The sequence below is a fragment of the Schistocerca americana genome, chromosome 2, assembly GCF_021461395.2.
Source record: "Schistocerca americana isolate TAMUIC-IGC-003095 chromosome 2, iqSchAmer2.1, whole genome shotgun sequence".
In the NCBI taxonomy this organism is placed as follows: Eukaryota; Metazoa; Arthropoda; class Insecta; order Orthoptera; family Acrididae; genus Schistocerca; species Schistocerca americana.
The window spans coordinates 893,515,736-893,534,862 of NC_060120.1; the positions used below are offsets into that span (position 1 = coordinate 893,515,736).

A 19,127-nucleotide genomic window follows, 5' to 3' on the forward strand; every position below is an offset into this window, starting at 1 on the left:
GGGGGCGGGTCCACCGGGGGCCGATCCGCACTATAACCCTGAAAGAGTGGTTCAGTGTGGGGCAGCGGACGACGGAGGGGTGAAGTGGACTGCGGTAGTAGTTGTGGGGTTGTGGACCACTGCGGCTGCGGCGGGGACGGAGCCTCTTCGTCGTTTCTAGGCCCCCGGTTAACATACAATACAATACAATACAATAATGTAACAGTTCTTTCTATGTATTGTTCAAGTATGCTGGAGCTATCTTGGTTGGCAGTGAAACATTTTCCTAAAGTTAGTATTGTTGTGTTGGAAAAAGAGCCAACACCGTGTTACGAATGGAGGCCGAAATGCACGCGTCTTAGCTCACGCAGGCTGGCGTGAGGAGGGAAGAACTATACTGACGTGAGGTCTGGAACATGACAAGGAATTAGACTTCAGAAAGCGGATGTAATTAGTTTGATACTTAACTTTAATCCATTAATGATGAACGTCGCTCATGACGGTACATGAATCACAACATTATCTGTACAGAATACATTCATACTAACTGAATATGGCGCCTTGCTAGGTCGTAGCAAATGGCGTAGCTGAAGGCTATGCTAAACTGTCGTCTCTGTAAATGAGAGCGTATGTAGGCACTGAACCATCGCTAGCAAAGTCGGCTGTACGACTGGGGCGAGTACAAGGGAGTCTCTCTAGACTAGACCTGCCGTGTGGCGCCGCTCGGTCTGCAATCACTGATAGTGGGGACACGCGGGTCCGACGTATACTAACGGACCGCGGCCGATTTAAAGGCTACCACATAGCAAGTGTGGTGTCTGGTGGTGACACCACAATATTACAGTTAAAATATACTTACTGGCGAAGGTGACCACCTCATACAACGTTACTCGTAAGGACTTCCAGCGTTTCAGAAGACGACTATAGAACATACAGAAAATAAACATCAATGGACCAGCGGAAGTGGATCTGCCGAAAAATGCTCCTATCGGAGCACAGAGAAGGCGAATATGCTCCTGGTTTAAAGGCTCAGACTGAAAAGTGGGGTACCAGCTGCCTCAATCTACCTTGCTGAGTGCCTTTACATATTTTCCCCAAAACTTTGGTCTGCGAAAGTATTCGCGCTTTTTTATGCTGAGAGAGAAGGAACGAAAGGCAGTTGGAAAGAGATGCCAAAGCAATAAATTCTGGACGATAACAGACAGTGGTCGCGGTTTAGAAAGAGCGAAGGAGACAATGGCAATGTGAAAGAAACAGAGGGACACAGTGGCAGTGGGTCATGGTTGACAACGATAGAACAATGCTAGGAAAACAGTGAAGGAGACATTGCCAGTGGGAGAGGAAGAAAGAGAAGGACAAAGTGGAAACGGGTGAGAGCTACTGATAGTGACAGAGTCTATGACAACAACAACGAGGAAGAAAGAAGTAGTGACAGTAAGAATCGAGTGAGAAAGAAGAATGAGATAGTAGCAGTAAGCGAGAGCAAGAGGAAGGCAGTAACAGTAAGAGGAGACGGTAGTAGTACGGCAGAATGAAGGAGACTATACTGTGACACAGGACACGGTGAAAAAGACACAACGAGATAATGTCAATGAGTTGAGCTGAATAAGTGACTGAGACTGGACAAATGGGAATGGATGGGTACAGTTAGGAGAGATTGTGGGAGTGAGAGGTGAGTTGGATGTTAAAAAGGGTGCGAATATGTCTGCATGCCAAAATCGCTGGGAAACTTTTTAAAGATGCTATGGAAGGTGGAATGCGGCACCTTTGAGTCAGAGCATATTCTCCTTTCCTGTGCTCCAATAGGAGCATTTTTCTGTTGGTTCCCTTCTTTTCCCTGCTACAACAGGGCATCTCACTTGTGTGAACATAACTTCACGGGTCAGTAAAATTATGATAGTTTACTTACGTGATATTGAAATAATGCAAAACTAATATTACACCTCAGACCAGATTTTAATTGCACATTCCATTCAACACCTCCTGTAATTCTTCTTCACTTTCACTCAGGACAGCAATGTCATCAGAGAATCTTAATATTGATATCCTCTCATCTTGAATTTTAATCCCAGTTTTGAACCTTTCTTTTACTGGTACTTTCGCCACTGCTTCTTCGAAGTATAGATTGAACAGCAGGGGCGAAAAACTACATTCCTGTCCCACAACCTTTTCAATCCGAGCACTTCGTTCTTGGTCTTCTACTCTTATTGTTCCCTCTAGGTTCTTGTAAATATTGCGTATTACCTGTCTTTTCCTACAGCTTACCCCTATTTTTTCCCTCGTGATTTCGAACATCTTGCACCATTTTATACCGTCGAAAGCTTTTTCCAGGTGACAAATCCTACGAACGTGTCTTCATTTTTCTTCAGTCTTGCTTCCATTATGAACCGTAACGTGAGAAATGCCTCTGTGGTGCCTTATCTTTCCTCAAGCCAAACTGATCGTCATGTAACAGATCCTCAAATGGAAACACGAAGGAACAACCTCAGCTACAGCTAGACCTGCAGGCATCATACACTGACGTACGGGGACCATCGATCATTGCGAAGGCTGGTTGCAAATAATCGCATGAAATCAGCGGAAAGAATCACTAATGAGTACCAAAGTGCTACCACCAGTCCAACTAGCACAATGACTGTGCATAAGGATTTAAAAAGAACAGGGTAAAATGATCGAACGGCTTCTCATAAACCAACCATTTTTATAGTCACTCCTAAGTGACTCTTTGAGGTCGTTTGAAAGTATGGAGTGATGATTCGCGCTTTATCCTGTGGCAGTCCTATGGAAGGAGTTAGGTCACATAATGCTTTATTAAACTTGACTACCGGTTTCGCCTTTGTATCCCATAGCGTTGCGTGGGCTTTCTAGGCAGAAAACAAAGAATGAGGACATATCAACAGTTCTGATAAAAGGCTACACATAAGCACTCAGGTCCGATAGAATGCTCCAGAGTTTTCCAAGTTGGTTATTTTACAGTCACTGGCAGGGAGGCGGTGTACTCGCAGGCTATCACAAGACTGAAGGGGTGGTGGTAGCCTCTCATTCACTTCGATCGCGGCGCCCCCTGGACCGCCTGAGGACGGCGTGGCCATAGGTCGGCCGTCAATTGGCGGTCGCGTTTGATGTGTGTGGCTGCTTCTGACGGCAGCGCTTGTAACGTCTGATGTCAGCCTATGAATGGCGAAGTTACGCGTCGGCATGGTGTCTGTTGCGAACGACGGCGGGCGTCAACAAATCTAAAACTTTTGCAGCGTCACACAGGCGCGTGTGTGACGCTGCTAACTTTTTAGATATGATGTCGCTTGCAAAGACGAAACCGATACTTAAGTTCGATAAAATATTGTGTCACCACAACACTGACTCTTATAATCTAATACTATACCCTTTACTTCATTCATTTTGAGAATCAAGGGGCGATCTCTGATATTACATTAGTAAAGATGAATTTATCTGCCAAGATCTCTAATAAATGCTTTCCAGATATAAAGATGGTAACTTGATTACCGAAACCGGTTATCGAAAATAAAGGTTATTATTAGCGATCTTGGCAAAGAAGTTTATCTTCACTAATCTAATACGATACAAAATTCGTAGTTCTCAGGAGGTTCAAGCGGCCTCAATATTTCTGATACCTACTTAGGGAATTGCTCATCACACTCTACAGTTCCCTCTGAGAAGTGGCAGAATTTATTGACGGATGTTAGTTTTTAAGTTCATCGAAAGTAGATTTGATTTGCTCACTTTCTCTTTTAATGCACTCGAGAGATAAAATCTCAGAGGGTTAAATGGGGCGGAGAGGGAGGTGGGGGGGGGGGGCGGACGAGGAGGTCTTATTTTGTTAGTGATAACTCTATCTTAAAACACGTCGTGAATTTCCTGTAGTGAGGAGTTGGTTGTATGTGCCGTCAGAGTCCTGCTGAAAGGCCGGAAAAGCTCGTTCTCTCTCAGGTAACTGGCGAGAAAGGGCGCAAATGCTTTCCACATATCTCTCATTGTTGTTTTCTGAAAAACAAAAAAAGAATCTTTTGTTCTCTCAACGCTACCAGCGCGTCACACCTCTATTTTCTGTTCATACAGGGGTGCCTCGTGTATTACGTTAGGCTTTCCAGAGCTACAGTAATGGTGATTTCGTGAATTAACGTATCCACTTAGATGGAACCATGGTTCGCCCGAACAGAAAATTAGGTGAAGGTCAATTTCTCTTCCACGTACACTATTCAAATCTATTCACAAAACTGCAAACTTTTTTGAAGGCTCACTCAGCTTGAGTTCTTGTGCTGTAGCTATTTTGTACGGCTGTAACTTCAGTGACTTTATAGCCGTTTGAACAGAGCCATTGGAAATTCTCATTTGCTGAGGAAGATGCCGAATCGAGACCTTACTAATGGACCTTACAAAAGCATGCCCAATGCTATCCAGAGCTTCTTCTGCAAGTACTGTACGTGGCTGTCTCTATTTTATGTCAAGAACACTTCTCATTTCACGAAATTTATTCATCAATCAATGAATCGTACTCCAATTAGGAACCTGAACACCAGGAAATTGCTCTTGAAATAATCTTTTCATTTGAAACACTTTCACTCACTATCTTGCGTTGTATCGCTTAACAAACACTTACTGTCTGCGCTAAATTTCTACAGAAACAAAAGACCTCACAGCAGATGGGAAAAGATCTCAATGCCAGCCGGCTGGCCTCCAGCAGGTGAAAAAATCCCTGCCAAGCCATATAACACTGTTGTCTGAATATAACACTTTTGTGTACTGCACACAATAGAGGAACAGTTTGGAGACGCTGGCTGCATCTTGTATGTACGACTTCGTACACAATGGTGTAACTAACCTGTTTCTACAGGTCATTACGTATAAAAATGTATACATTGTGATGTCGCTCATAGGGGATGCGATGTATTTAATAGTATTGCCCGTGCACCGTTCACGAGAATCAAACATTTAAAACAAAATAGAAAATGCATGAACACTGTGCATAAGATCAGCTCCCAGCAACACACCTGAAAATAAGACTTAATCTAAAGCATTTGTTTTAAAATAAAGGAGGAAACTAATCAGTGGACCTGTGCGTAAGGAAACGCGTTGGATGTGCTAACTGGAAAGCTATGAGGTGAGTGGCTTAGGTGCAAAAACGTAACGTCGCAATACAAGAGAAAATTGTGGATAAAATCATTTATTCCTAAGACATGAATGTGAGGCATATTCACAATTCCTGATAACATTAATTCCTAAAACATTAAAGAAAAGCATCGATACATTCACTGTTATAATCTACACCTAAAATCATTGGTGTGAATCATTCATGTAGCTGCTGTTGCCTGATAACTGATCGCAATAACTCGTGAAACGGTACACGTTTCGCAGTAGACCCGCGTTCCCACGTGGTTTGTGGAGACGCAATTTCTAGGTATCGTGGCCAAGTTGCAACAATATCACATCACACAATCATGAACAGTTAAGATTCTTTAAAACAAACATGAGATCGGATAGTTAGTGATGACGGTAGCCCAACAACTCTAATGTTCAACCACGTGGTTGACTCCCCACGGATGAAAGATACATAAAGCAAGGAAAATTTACGAGATGGGAAAGCTGTTAATATTTAGAAAGGTGAAAGCTTATGCAGGCACAGCTGAAGGCAAACACACATTCATACAGAAGCGAGTGCTCACTTCTTATCGACACCGTTGGGTGGCGCTCTTCCGGCGGATCCAAGTCTGCTACAGAAATTTACTAAAGGAAAAATCTGCCAAAGTTTTGCATTCCTTGCTGCGACAAGGCAAAATAATCTTTCAGAGTTGAAAAGCGAGACCAAAAGCTAACAGCTGTCCTCTCACCAAATAACAACGCGCCACGCGGTCAGTCTAACTCACCCTTCTTCGACTGGAGCACAGCTGTGGACGCTTTCTGTACCAGCGGCAGACTGCCTCCCTTTTTCTTCTCCAGCCTCTTCCACGCTCTGCGTGGCCCGGAAAACCCAAAGATGCCATTTTGCCACCAACCTAACGCAGGTGGATTTCTCACAAGTAGCGCAAACCTCTTTGCTTACTTGACCACTACGAGAGTTGGCTATTCTGTACAACTGCTGCTGAATCTGTATGACTATTGCAGACTTTCTGCAGCAGATTGCGCCACCGTCTAGCAACGTGACACACAACCACATTCATTCAATCACACCACTGTGAGAATTATGAGAAAAGAGAAACACGGAAAAGAAAGAGAAATGCTAGTGAAAATGGGCTACCGGACTAATGAAAGGTGGCTACAGGACCCTTTCAATGGCAGGGAGAGGTGGGCTGCGGTGTGATGGGTCAATTGTCATCCCAGGGAAAATGGACAGGAACAGAAATGATTAGCGAACAAGTTAACACAATGAACTGAAAATTTACTTAAGTTGTATTTCTCCAAGTGTACGATGGCAAATAATGCAGCAAGAAATAATGTACAGCTCTCAATGTCAACAAGGATGAGAGTTGCTGAACTGAAGCTTCAGCTGTGATTTTGGAACTGTGACCAGGTGGCCTCTACTTAGCGTCACATAGCAGAGTGGCTCCGAGCGCAAGTGGACCACGAGGCTGCCATTGGCCATCCTGTGTCACGGCAGCAGAGGGCACTCGTGGTACGGAGACAGTGGAGGCGTGGCTCAGCGGGCATGCACCATTGGGTCCGCCGGTTCCTGCGCAACTGCTGTCGGTGCCTGACGGAAACTTGCAACCCCATTGCCAACTTTGAGACGTCCCTGGGGTTGTATCGATGATTTGGTGGAAGACACCAAACAGCAAGGTCATCGGTTTTGTCAGATTAGGGAAGGATGGGGAAGAAAATTGGCTGTGCTCTTTCAAATGTACCATCTTGGCATTTGCCTGAAGCCATTTAGGAAAATCACGGAAAACCTAAATCAGGATGGCCGGACACGGGATTGAACCGTCGTCCTCCCGAATGCGAGTCCAGTGTGCTAATCACTGCGCCACCTCGCTCGGTATCGGGGCTGTATCGATACGTAACACCGCAGTATCAGCATGACAATGCACCTTGTCATAAAGCAGCATCTGTAAGGCGATGGTTTGCGGACAATAACGTTCCTGAAATAGAATGGCCTGCACAGAGTTCCGAACTTTACCCAAGGGAACACCTTTGGGATCAGTCAGAACGTCAACACACTCAAGACCCCAGTGTGCAATTAGACTACCTCCTCTGGTTTCGGTTCGTGAGAAAGAATAGACTGCCATTCGTCCACAGACATTCAGACACCCCATTCATAGTGTCGCTAGCAGAGTTTAAGCTGCCTTAAAGGAGAAGGGCAGACGCACCTACATTACTCCTAGAACACTAAAGGGGAGGAAAATGTTACAGTGTTACTAAACCGTTGTAAATAATACTATTCCATATTGTACACGATGTAAGTCATAATTTACAGCTTCCTGGCTAGTTAACTACAATTACAGAGTTTCCAATTTTATGTCACACACAATGAGTACTAAATGTCCTCAAGAATGAAATTTTCTCCCTGCAACTGTGTGTGTGCTTATACAAAATGTTCTGGCAAACTGAAACTGTGTGCCGGTCCGAGATTCGAAATTGGGACAACTGCCATTCGTGGGGACGCGCTCTACCGACTGAGCTACTCATGCACGACTCACGAGCCGTCCTCGTGGCTACGCCATGTCTCCGCAATATCTTTTCTTCCAAAAGTGCTATTCCTGCATGATTTGCAGGAGAGATTCTGTGAAGTTTGGAAAGTGCGAGATGAGGTAATGGCGGAATTGAAGCTGTGAGGAGGAATCGTGAGTCGTGCTTTGGTAGGTCAGTGGGTAGAGCACTTGTACGAGAAATGCAAATATCCTGCGTTCATATTTCGGTCCATCGTACAGTTTTAATCTGTCAGAAAGTTTCATAAAGTCCTGTTTTACACACTGTACTTACAATACCAAATTGCTGGCAACGGCGAATTGGTACCAACTATAATGTAAATCTTGCGACAGTTTAGTAATCTAGGGCTAAAGTCCTACTAATACCTGCTTAGGTGCTTTTGATCGGGACGTGTAATTAGTTGCCTGAGTTAAGATCCTCATCTCCTCTAACAGTATTTTGTGGCCGTTCTCTGGCTGTTGTGGGTAGTTCTCTTTGTTTCATACGGTCACAACGCTCGATGACTGTGTGAGCGTTTGTTTCAACGTAAGTACGGCTGCTTTCGAGGGGAAGGCTTTACACACGTGGCACTCCATTGCCAATGATATTTATAACGAGGCACAACTTTTCCCAACCTTCGGAGAGGGCCGTAACATCAGTTTCAACCATCACTCTGAAGAACGAGTTCTATCTCGCCAGTTGTCGCATCGCAGTAAGGAAAAAATGCTGCTGGCTTCGCTAAGAATGGTTCCATTAATTTTCCAAAATGATTATGATAATATATAGAAGCAGAACAGATTACGAAAACAAGTTTTCTTGAAAATACTGCAGATACTTAAATTCAAAATATCGTAATAATTATGACCAATAAAGAAAAGATCTGTAGCGCATTATAAATCGGTGGTGTGAGAACATAATATTAGAAATAATCTTTTAATCCAACAATTTCCTTAAAATCACACAGCTATAAAAATCGGTAAGACAAACTCTTTCTTTCCTTTTAAGCAAAAAGGAAAATGTTATCCACAAAGTTAACTTAAGAAACAAATGTACCTTTGCTTCATTTATGTAGCACTATTTTCTTTGTAGTCGCGGCACATGACATGAAATCTTCAGTTTCTACGCATACTATGTCCTTTCAAACGGAGACTGTCGTTATCCTCTCCCATCCTCCCCTAATCCGAGCATGACTTCTCTACCTCATGATCTCGCCGTGAACAGGACGCTAAAGCCTAATCTTTAGTCTTTAAATTTTTTTACAAACGTAGCCTGTATTTCTAGAAATGGCTAGCACATTTGTTGCTTTCTGCGAATCTTCTGTGTATTATTCTCAGGCTCTAGAAAATTACGTTCATTCATGCTACCCGAGAAGGTGCCTCGTCTTACAACATATCATTTATGGAACATAAATACTTTTCCACAAAGTAATAATCCATCAGATATTGCTTAAAAAGAACTATATCAGAAAATATCAGTGTCAAAAAAACAGAAACATAAAGTATCGTCTTCTTAAAAATCATCGATGAAAAAAATTCTAACACTATTATGCACGGCAACTATGTCGTCATTCACTCCAAAAATAAATGTCCTGCTGCGTTATTACTAATAATTACACATTCACATTTTTAATTGTCCTAAAGGCGTTCTGAAACATATCTATACAGTATTGTCTTCCGAGCTTCAGGAATGACAAAGAAACGGAAATGTTTTAGAGTGTCTCCGATAGAGAAACGTGTGAGGTACATCGGCTTGCATATTTCAGGGGCAATTTTAACTCCAGAAAGTGGCAGGATCCGCATTGCTGTAGGGATTCTGGTGCGCAGCTTAAGGCTATTTACAACTTCGCAAGAAGCCGTATGCGTGGGAAATGCTTTTAAGCGGCAGTCGTGCGTTTGTGTACACTGCGACGCCGTGCCTTCTTTTTTTCCCGTTCGTGATTGTCTGGCGCCGGGAGGGGGGGGGGGGGGGGGACTCTGACGTAAGCGAGGCTAAGCGATAGAATACTTGTGACTGGCTTCTCTGATGAGTTAACGTCAAAACACACCCTGAGTATGGCGTCATGCAATAGTCGCCGAAACGTCGGAATTTTATAGTTGACAATGCGGTCACAAACCCAGAAGAATGGCCGGCCGGAGTGGCCGTGCGGTTCTAGGCGCTACAGTCTGGAACCGAGTGACCGCTACGGTCGCAGGTTCGAATCCTGCCTCGGGCATGGATGTGTGTGATGTCTTTACGTTAGTTACGTTTAATTAGTTCTAAGTTCTAGGCGTCTGATGACCTCAGAAGTTAAGTCGCATAGTGCTTATTGACTGTGACAACGGCCGTGGAAGCCTGCATTTAAATTTAATGTCAAAAATGTTTTCCTAGTAAACTTTATCATCTTCTTCTACAGCGTCCAACCCGTGGCTGCGTCTGTTTGAACATAAGCCACCACATATTATCCTGTTCTCCCAACAGCTTCCACTCTCCACTCTATCCCAGTCTTCTCTCGCTTCGTCTCACATTCCTTCATACAAACGATCCATCCGTCTCTCGGACTCCCTCTAAGTCTTTTGCCTCTTATTGTCATTTCGTGTGTCTGATTTGGTATCCTGTCAACCCCCATTCTTTTACCGTGACCACACCGTCTGAATCTCTCTTTTCTAAGGGCTATATCCTGCTCGCCTGCTCTATACAGTTGTAAAGCGCATGCTGGATGCTGGAAAAGTCTGTCTGTCAGAGTGTAAATTAATATAGTTTGTATGGAAGTGTGTGCAGTGATGTAACAACTGGACATCAAAATGGAGGCAGACATATGGACACTAGCCGAAACAAGCCGCCTACACTGTCGCAAGCCAGCATCCAGCACTATGCTAGCAATAATGATGTAACTTCCTGAAACCATCTGAAGATGAACCTGAAAAGGTTCGAAAACCAGTTCATGGAATAAAACATAATTATTCAAAAAAGTGACTGGTTGCAGTTTTGTATAACTTATTTACATTCAATATACAGTCACGGTTCTAAAATATCCGTAATGGATAAGCATAATCTTTCTTCATTGCCCAATTTTACAAAACAAAGTGAATATTGGAACATAACATGCTCGGTATAGCATATGTTCGCTTTTTCGTTGTACATTCTTGCTCCATATTAGGTTTCTTACTGTGTGCAGTTATCTATGTGCTGGCCGTTTGCCCTTTCACTAATTCCTTTGTTGTAACTGACGCTGTCTTCTATTACGGTTCCCATTTACTTGAAACTTCTCACTTTCTTTAGTACTTGCCTTCTAATACTTACATTCGTTGCCACTCTCGTCAGTAAGGTTAATAACGAATGAAAAAATACAACTGAATAAAAATGACTTCTTTCCGAACTGAAATAGTGTTGCCACTTGTATAACCTGACATTTCTGAATAATCAGCTTCGACCAGAAAAGGATTTGTACGACGACCCTCCAAGTACATCAATCAAAATCCACTGTGTTACCTTCTTGTGCCAGATTTAGCGTGTATACTTCGAATACAGCCTCCTTTCTTTTTTTATTACTATTTATCGGTATTCTCCTCAACACAGGGAATTCTCCCCAACATGACAACATACTCAGAATTTATTACGATAATTATTACTCAAGTACTCAACACTATCTCTTCAAGAAGTTTCTCTAGGTACTTCCATCTTGTGTGTCCTTTTGTTCTGCGCCGAATCTTCAAGTTGTCATCTATACATTTTGGAGCCAGAGAGTAATCGGTCATTCTCTTCTTCTTCTTTCCTCAGTTTTCCACACCATTGCCAATTTTGGTATTCTTATTCCTTTCATTCTTCTTAAATGAGTGTAATGCTGTAACTCTCTTCGATCCATCACATCACATAATCCTTCTTCCGCTTAGATGATATTATCACTTCGGTGTTCCTTAAGAGGTCTCTCCTTGATATTCTTGCTAGTCTTCTCCAGAAATCCATTTGTAATACTTCCAGCTTGTCTCTGATTATTTGTTCAGGTCACTGCTCCATCCAGAACTATACTCTTTCGCATCGACTTTTATACGTGTCTTATATTCATCACATTCCTGCTCCATAACATTGAATTAACCATGACAATGACCTTGCTTTCATTAATAAATTATTTTACTAACTTCTAAATTTAAATTTCCCTCTTTTTTTCTAAAACGGGCCCCTTGTAGCAAAAATTGTTGACTTTCTTTTTCATCTAGATCGTTATTAACACATTCTATTTTTTGATAATAACTCTACAGACCCCAGTTTTTATATTCCATTTGCAGCTAATTATACATATAATTTCCAATCCTCTCCTGTTTGTTTTTCTGAACTTCTTTTCTCGTGTTTGATTATTACACAACAGTAAGGAGATGATGACGATGATGTTTGGATTGTGAGGCGCTCAACTGCGCGGTCATCAGCGCCTGTACAAAGTCCCAATTTTTACACTGTGCATTTTTTTTTCACAATCCACTCTAGTCACTGTCACAAATGATGAAGAAGATGATGATGATGAAATGATGAGGACAATACAAACACTCCATCGCCGGGCAGATGAAATCTCCACCCCGACCGGGAATCGAACGCGGGACCACGTGATCCAGACTCAGCAACGCTAACTACTGGAGCACGAGCTGCGGGCGACAGGAAGGAGAGGTCAGCAGCAGAGTATTGTGGCAACTGTCATCCCAGGGAAGCTGGACAGATGCAGAAATTCTTAGCGAACAAGTTAACACACTAAACAGAAGATTTACATAACTTTTGTTTCTCCCAGTGTACGAAAATTCATTATAAATAATTCAGCAAGGAACAGAGTCCAGCTCTCAATGTCGACAAGGAAGATTCCCTCTGAATTAAGCACAAACGATGGTGTCGTAGCGAAGAGGCTCCACGCGCAAGTGGGTTGAGCGGTTGCCGCCAGCCGTCCCATATTGCGCAGCAGAGTGCGCTCGTGGACCAGAGCTGCTGGAGATGTGGTTCAGCGGACGAGCGCCATTGGGTCCACCAGATCCCGCACGGCCGCTGTCTGCGCCTGACGGAAACTTGCAGTTCTGTTACCAATATGAAGATGACTGTCGTGTGATTTTGATATGTGATGCGACATCTTTGTCTTTGACAACACCCTATCCGTCCCTCAAAGTTTATGTGTGGTCGCACTGTCGCAGCCACTGTCCACGCGAGAGACAAATTATGAAACGTACTGCTCCGCAGATTTACTTGGATACGTATATTGGTGGACCTGGATTAATCCTAGGAAGTTCTATGTTATTAAATATGTCTAAATGTTACCTGACTCGGTTTTTGGCCCGAAAGCCGTGGCTCCTATACCACTAACAAAAGCCCTTTAGTAATTTAACTAAGTTACATTCAGAAAGATCCCGATATCCAGCCATTGTGCTGGACAACGCACACCGTTAACAATTCATACACTGTCTCAGTCTGGCAACTTTATTAACGGTATACACAAATGTTGACATGGCTCTAATCACTATAGGACTTAACATCTGAGGTCATCAGTCCCCTAGGCTTAGAACTACGTAAACCCATCTAACCTAAGGACATCACACACATCCATGCCCGAGGCAGGATTCGAACCTGCGACCGTAGCAGCCGCGTGGTTCTGGACTGAAGCGCCTAGAACCGCTCGGTCACAACGGCCGGCCGATACACACAAAAATAAGGCAGGATAACACTTCAAAGTCCAACGATCACACGAAAACACCACACTCAAATTTCCACTGAAACAAAAGGAATTTATTGACTTCAGTTAAACCTCACCAAGTTCTTCGGTCATCAAACACGACGTCTAGCATCTCTCGGCCCCGATCCGATATAAGGCGCTACCTGGTGATCTCGTGTGTGCTCACAAAACCGCATCAGTCACCTGGATCTCTGGAAAATCATTGTTCAGCGAAAGTGTAGGTTTCTAATTTCCACCTTCCGGTACAAACAATGGGCATTCTGAAGACCTTGATCCACCTAGCCCATTAAATCTCAGATACCGACAACCTACAAATGGAACTGGAACACCTAAAAACTGTGTTCCTGAACAATTTATATTAGTCCCAGCTAGTGCAGAGAGCACTACAGACGTGCGAATGGCAGACAAAAGAAGAGGATGAAGCTTTCAAAAGGACAGCTTATGCACCATATATTGGAAATAATTCCGCAAAAATAGGCAGAGTGTTACGAAAACGTAACGTTAAAATGATCTTTCGCCCTGTATAAAAAAATCTCGGCGCTTCTGGGATCTATTAGAACACAGAGCGGCGCAAAGCAGGTGTTTGTAGGCCTCTGGCAAATCTTATATATGGCAAACGACGTAGCCCCACACTGTTTAGAAACCCAAAAACAGACGACGTACCCGCGTCCTCCAAGCCAGCACATCCGCTATGGCAGAACACTCTATCACTACTGGTCATTCGATGAAATGTAATGAAACCAAAAATTGTTCCTCCTCTCGGTCTTCTGCAACTCCTTCATCAATGAATCGATGTAAATACGACGGAGTCCCTTATCAATCGTGTCACAGAAAAAGTTCATGCTCTGCTCAACCTGCATCGTTCTGAGATTTTCCCGCTCGAAGATGATCGATTGGATGGACTGGATTGGATTGTTTGGGGGAAGAGACTACACAGCGAGGTCATCGGTCTCATCGGATTAGGGAAGGACGGGGAAGGAATCCGGCCGTGCGCTTTCAAAGGATCCATCCTGGGATTTGCCTGGAGCGACTTAGGGAAATCACGGAAAACTTAAATCAGGATGGGCGGAAGCGGAATTCAACCGTCGTCCTCCCGAATGCGAGTCCAGTGAGTTAACCACTGCGCCACCTCGCTCGGTGAAGATGATCGACTTGATATCTGTGAGGCGAACATTCACCGCGGTGAGCGCGTGGTACAACACACAGGCATGCAGCAGAAACTGCAGGCCACTTTTTGCTGCTATTACGTGCACAAACTTGTAGTGTGCATTTGAAAAGTCTGATGAGTTATTTAATACCAAGACGAAAAGTGCTATGAAAAACGGGATCTGTGCATTGCACATAATATACCTTATATCATTAAATTTGTGTAAACAAAAGTTTTTCACTATAAAAGGAGATAGCCTAATGGTTGAGGCGACAGTTCGTGAAAAACAGGAGATGCAGGTTCGAGTTCTGGCACGACTTAAATTTTCGTTTATGGCGACATATTGACGATAAAATGCAGTATTGTGCAAAAGATAACACGAAACTTGTGGCGTCACCGCCAGACACCACACTTGCTAGGTGGTAGCCTTTAAATCGGCCGCGGTCCATTAGTATACGTCGGACCCGCGTGTCGCCACTGTCAGTGATTGCAGGCCGAGCGCCGCCACACGGCAGGTCTAGTCTAGAGAGACTCCCTAGCACTCGCCTCAGTTGTACAGCCGACTTTGCTAGAGATGGTTCACTGGATACATACGCTCTCATTTGCAGAGACGACAGTTTAGCATAGCCTTCAGTTACGTCATTTCCTACGACCTAACAAGGCGCCATATTCAGTTACTATTGACATTGATATTGTGAATCATGTACCGTCAAGACCGACGTTCATCATTAATGGATTAAAGTTAAGTATCAAACTAATTACGTCCGCTTTCTGAATACTCATTCCCTGTCATGTTCCAGACCTCACGTCGGTATAGTCCTTCTCTCGTCACGCCAGCCTGCGTGATCTAAAACGCGTGCATTTCGGCCACCTCTAGTAAAACGTTGTTGGCTCTTCTACCAATACAACAAATATAAAATCACCTTAAAATTTGTGAACACGGAAAAATTGTCCACCATACGTATTTTTAGGACATTTAATTTGATCTGCTTTTTATATTTTAAACTTCTTTGCCGCGGGTCGAAACCTTCCTCAAAGTTTTGCTGTTTTTCGACTTTGTGCCCCTGTGATGGAATCGCTTGTTGTGTAGAATCTCTTCGCCAGAGAGGCTTGTCGTGCGAATGTGGTTCACGATGCGGCCTGTGACTGGCAGCCACTGGAATCTTCAGTTAGCAGCGGCACGAGGAAGCTGGCGGGCGGGGCCCTGTGCTGGGAGCAGCCCGTGTGTGTGCCAGGAAACGACTTGGCCGCACCTGCAGTGACAGCGCGGACTAGTTGTAGTTGAGACCCGTTGTTTGGAAAGCTGTAATTTGGAAGGGAATTCTCCTTTTGCGTGCAAGAGCGCTTTCGTTGCACAATACTGGCGTTTGCCAGAAGGACACAGGCGGTTAAAGCTTGGAGGTCTGTGCAGTCTTCACTATACTGTTGCGGCGCTCTGGTTGCATTTACACACGAGTACTGGATAACTCCACGAGGAGCTGAATAACTTTATTATTGAGTATTTGCCCACCTGTGTGTTTGTTGTTCGTCTTGCGAAATATTATAATTGAATCTGCCCTTGTGGGGCGCCTGTAGTTCCATTATTTCGTGACTGGTCATTTGTTTGTTCTAACTGTTCATGTTACAAGGTTATCATTGAGTTTGCCCTGTTGGGGGCCATTATTTTGTACGCATGTGTGGGACCGGTGTTACCTGATTCGTTTCATTTAATGTACTACCAGGAAGAGTGCGCAAGGGCGACGTGTGAAGCAAAATACGATTGCAAGATTACGCCTTTGTAAACCCACTGAGGTAGCGGTGGATGAATTCTAATGCTGCAGATTTGTTCCTGAGTTAAGTAATTACCTTTTGTAACTAAACAGTTCACGTCTCCTAATATGGCGTTAATCTGAAGGAGTCTTGCATCTAAACTTGTTTTGAAATTGTTCGGTACTTCTGTACAGTAAATGAGAAAATTTTAAATTGTAGCACGAGAAAAACTGATGTGTACAGAACTGTGATAATGGGTCCCGCTGTAATCTGTTGTTGTGTATTTCAAGGGCTTTGCTAAACTGGATTTCTCTGAATGTTGTTGCTGTCTGTTTGTTATTATAAATTTAAGATACCATTGGCGATTTTAAATTTTTTATCACAAGTAGTTATCTAACTTGAGTTGAAACTTTTAATTGGTGTTATAATTGCTTTGGGGTCAAATTTGACACTGCTGTATCCCCGGTATTTTATCCTTGATGTTGGATCAGTGTAAATACCATCAATTAAGAGTGAGCTTTGTAATGGCTACCCCTTAAAAGAAGAAAACAATAAAAGGGGTAGGACAATATGTTTTTAATAACTGTTGAGTAAGAATTGCTTTTTAGTAAAATTTGTTTTAGAGGATGTCTGAATTGATGTTAGCCCGCCACCGTACCACTCCTTCACAGCTCCTACTTAACCAGAGCTTATTAAATGTGTAGAACCACTGCCTGGAAAGCGGTTTTATCCGCTGCTACGCCTTGCCTTCGCGGGGAATTGAAATAATTTTAAAATTTTACGTGTGGTTTATTTTCTCGGCTCAATGCAAAATTGTTTCGGTTTGACTAGTTTCGACCACACTAGATAATTTCCAGATCTGTGTATTTGCGAAAGCAATTCGTCGTATCTACGCAAGAACTACACATCATAATTCTGTGTATAGTTGCTGCGCAGGCACTACATAAATTCGAGGACGATCGAGTGTGGTCGAAGCCAGTCGTACTATACAAGAAATGTGCAACTGAGACGGAAAAATAAACGATATATAAAAACAATTATAAACATCGACGCAATTGGCGAATTCTTGCACGGCGAATGCGTCGTCTATAGTGAAAACTGAAAGGAGAACTTGTCGCTGCAGTCAGAGGTCTTAACTCCTGATGACGAGGGCGCAAAAGCTACCGAAGTCTCGGTAATTTTGTCTTTTTATTATTTTATTTTTAGTCTTTTCTATACGACTTTTAAGGAAACGCAAAGTTCTTTTTTGTTTTAGAAGTGAACAAGTCACAGCTACGGCCTGAATTTTCAGAGAAACACAGATGGAAATATGTGTGTGTGTGTGTGAAATCTTATGGGACTAAACTGCTAAGGTCATCAGCCCCTAAGCTTACACTCTACTTAACCTGAATTATCCTAAGGACAAACACACACACCCATGCCCGAGGGAGGACTCGAACCTCCGCCGGGACTAGCCGCACAGTCTATGACTGCAGCGCCTAGACCGCTCGGCTATTCCCGCGTGGCAGATGGAAATAAACGAAACCAAATACTTTCGTGGAGTTATGTACCGCCTATGCAACTCAATGAAGGCAATTTGTTTCTTGCCATAAGCGTTCCGCTTCTTTCATTTGGGAAGCATCATCAGTGGCCTGAAATACATGTTTCTTTTTATGCATACGAGTGCAATAAACTTATTATGTGATAGATATAATATGTTGCTATATTACATTTTGTCGTGTTTTTCTCTTGCTTTTTAGGTTAGAAGCAACTTTTGTAGCACAAGTTCCGTATTGTGAATGTATCGTTCGGTGTTAAGATTTCCAGCGCTGTTAACACATATGTGTGGTCTTGGAGATGAATTTGTTAGTCTCCATACTCCAGCTGGACGATTTCTGATGTTGTTTCAACCAAATTTGTCACATCACATATTCCACTTTCACATCCGTTTGATAATCAACAGCCGGCCGCTTTGGCCGAGCGGTTCTAAGCGCTTCAGTCCGGAACCGCGCTGCTGCTACGGTCGCAGTTTCGAATCCTACCTCGGGCACGGATGTGTGTGGTGTCTTTAGGTTAGTTAGGTTTAAGTAGTTTTAAGTCTAGGGGACTGATGACCTCAGATGTTAAGTCCTATAGTGCTTGGAGCCGTTTGAATTTGATAATCAACATATGAGTATTTTCGGTGTGTGGTGTTGCCAACTGTTGTGTGTTTGTTTGTCTGTCTTTTGTTTCTGTTGTGTTTAATGTTCATTTGTTGTGTGTGTGTGTGTGTGTGTGTGTGTGTGTGTCTGTTTGTGCACGCGCTCGTGAATTTGTACCTTTTTTTGGGTTTGTGTGTGTGGGTGTTTGTATTTTGGAGCGTGCAAATTTTTTTTATATGTGTGTAATTTGCTGTGCAAATGTTTATGGGTTTGTGTGTGTATATTTCGCTGGATATATATGTATATGAAAGCAGTTTGTTTCTTGCCATACACGTTTCGGTTCTTTTGTTTGGGAAGCATCATCAGTAGTCTGAAAAAAAAATACATTTTCACACAGCAAAATACACACAAACTATATATATATATATATATATATTGGTGTGTGAAAATGTAATTTTTTTCAGGCCACTGATGATGCTTCCCAAATAAAAGAAGCAAAACGTGTATGGCAAGAAACAAACTGCCTTCATTTAGGTGCATAGACGGGACATACCTCCACGAATTTAGAGCATCTAAAGGAAAAGGCGGAAGACAGATAACAATGATGAAACCAAATACATATTTGAGAACTGAGAACATTTACGAGAATAGCCAACAAAAAGAATGGCTCTGAGCACTATGAGACTTAACATCTGAGGTCATCAGTCCCCTAGAACTTAGAACTACTTAAACCTAACTAACCTAAGTACATCACACACATCCATGTCCGAGGCAGGATTCGAACCTGCGAGCGTAGCGGTCGCGCAGTTCCAGA

At 43.1% G+C, this 19,127-nt stretch overlaps 1 protein-coding gene across 1 annotated transcript in view; it reads right to left on the minus strand.

Annotated features, from left to right (window-relative positions):
* The window catches only part of LOC124595040 (organic cation transporter protein-like), a 155,357-nt gene that overhangs the window by 62,370 nt on the left and 73,860 nt on the right, over positions 1 to 19,127 (minus strand). The window lies entirely within an intron of this gene.